Source organism: Cephus cinctus, unplaced genomic scaffold (assembly GCF_000341935.2).
Source record: "Cephus cinctus unplaced genomic scaffold, Ccin1 Ccin1_scaffold0682, whole genome shotgun sequence".
Classification (NCBI taxonomy): domain Eukaryota; kingdom Metazoa; phylum Arthropoda; class Insecta; order Hymenoptera; family Cephidae; genus Cephus; species Cephus cinctus.
The window spans coordinates 47,683-49,689 of record NW_014333307.1 but is presented as its reverse complement, the minus strand read 5'-3'; the positions used below and the strand labels follow the sequence as shown (position 1 = coordinate 49,689).

At 45.8% G+C, this 2,007-nt stretch overlaps 1 protein-coding gene across 9 annotated transcripts in view; it reads left to right on the top strand.

Annotated features, from left to right (window-relative positions):
* LOC107269643 (paired box protein Pax-6) overlaps positions 1-2,007 on the top strand; it is a 54,847-nt gene that overhangs the window by 20,568 nt on the left and 32,272 nt on the right. The window lies entirely within an intron of this gene.

The window sequence follows — 2,007 nt, the reverse complement described above, 5'->3', positions numbered from 1 at the left end:
GGGGGGGGGGGGGGGTAGTTATTATTTTTTTATTTACGTAGGGAAACGTTGAAAAATGAATTTTCGAAAAAAAAGAAGAAAGAATTTGGATTTTATCGAATTTGTCAAAAACTACCCTTAGACGATTTTGAAGTCTTTGTCGAGTCTCAGGAGGGATGACACAAGGGATGGGAACGTAAGGTAAAAAAAAGAGAGGATATCGACAAGAGGAAAGCAGTGCGAAGGGTTGGTCGATGGTGGTATGGAGGTTGAAGAGAGTGAAAGGGGGTGGTCCGGGCCGCGGACCGTTGCCATGGATATTTGCATGCGTCCAATAAACGGTGGCTAAGGGGCTCTCGACTTGCTTAGGGTAAAAAGTGAAAGAGGATCGCTAAACTCCCTTGCACCCTCCTCGCGCCACCCTAATGGCTCCGAGGTGTACCTACGCGCCAACCCCTCTGGGTTCCTCCGAAGACTTAAAAAACGTAAAACGAGGGTCGCTCCTCGTCTTCTCTTTTCTTTCCTCTCTTCCATCCCTTATTCCCGCGACCTTTCCTCTCTTGGCAGACCTTCGTCGTCACCATACGAAATTCACCTTCTTATGTACCGTCTCGCAACCTTATTTCAATAAGGCGAAATAAAACGTCAGGGACTCTGGGGAGATGGGGAGGGGGTCGAAAGGTAGTACTGACTTTTGACGCCGCACAACGATTTCCTTATCGTCATCCCTTAGATCGTTACCTCACCTACCCTTAAAGTTAAAACTTTTTTTTACTACCCCCATGACATCGCACGCCTAAGTGACAAATCACACAGGTTACCGCTCCGATCGCAATCAAATCAATCGAGCGATACGAGTGTTTAATGCTAAGAGGGATGGATGTTACCACGAGCAAGAGGGTGGTGGGTTAGGGGTGAAAGAGAAATAAATGAGCGAGGGTAAGGGTAACTGGAATTCTAGAGAGAGATTCAGAAATGGAGAGAAGAATGGAGAATTTCATGTTTTAACAACTTACACGCAGCCTGGTCGGTTGGCTGGCTGGCTGGCTGGCTGGCTGGCTGGCTGGCTGGCTGGTTGGATGACTGGCTGCCTCCGGGCCAGCGAAGAGGATCAAAGCACTGAGTATAATCCGACCACGTTTGAGCATCCCGCTTTACCAGCGCTTCTGAACTTGTTGTGGGCAAGATTAACGTTTCTTTAATGGCGCGTGTAATATTCCATTACGTACAGTTCGCTCGAGAATTATTCGACGACGCCGTAACGCCGCGACGCTCGCCGATCGAGCCTCGGCGAAAGTGCCCGTAATAACGGGATTTAACGCCTTGATAAGTTCAACGAGTCATGCGAACCTTGCTTGCAATTTCATACGACTACTGACTTTCCTGACTCTGTTTAGATTCTTCAAACAGACATCGAAAAGTTCGCTCGTATATTTTGTAAGAAAAAAAAATACTAAAAAATTTATATTCTAGAAATAAGGTCACGAGATATTCTCCCTATCGTCGCTCCTTATTCTCTCTTACTGGTTCTCCGCTTTATCCGTCTCCGCTCGAATCCTTCTCCATTTCCTTTATCTCCTTTTATCACTCTCGAACACATTTTTCTAAGAATTCACCCGTTTTTCATACAGCCTAGAAATATACCACGCGCTATACCGTATCTCCTACTCAAAAAGTCTACCAACCGTCTGCTGCAAGAATATAATGTTCGATGACGCGTATAGGCTAGGAATACTTTGAGAAAGTACGACTAGCTTTACAGGTGGGGAAGATGGTACGTATCCCCGAGGACGGTAATAGTAAAAGGAGAAAAAGATAGCCAGGTTGAATATGATAGAAGAGTAGGAGAGAATAATAAAAAGAAAAAGAGAGATCAAACCAAGAGAAGAAACGTATTCCAGCCGAGTCTTGGTGATTGGGGGAAATTTCATTATTCTCAGACATTACCCACGTTATTGTAATGCCATCAAATTGGATACGCTTCGTACCCCTCAGCTACTTCGGATCAACCCCCAGACCCCCCCCCCC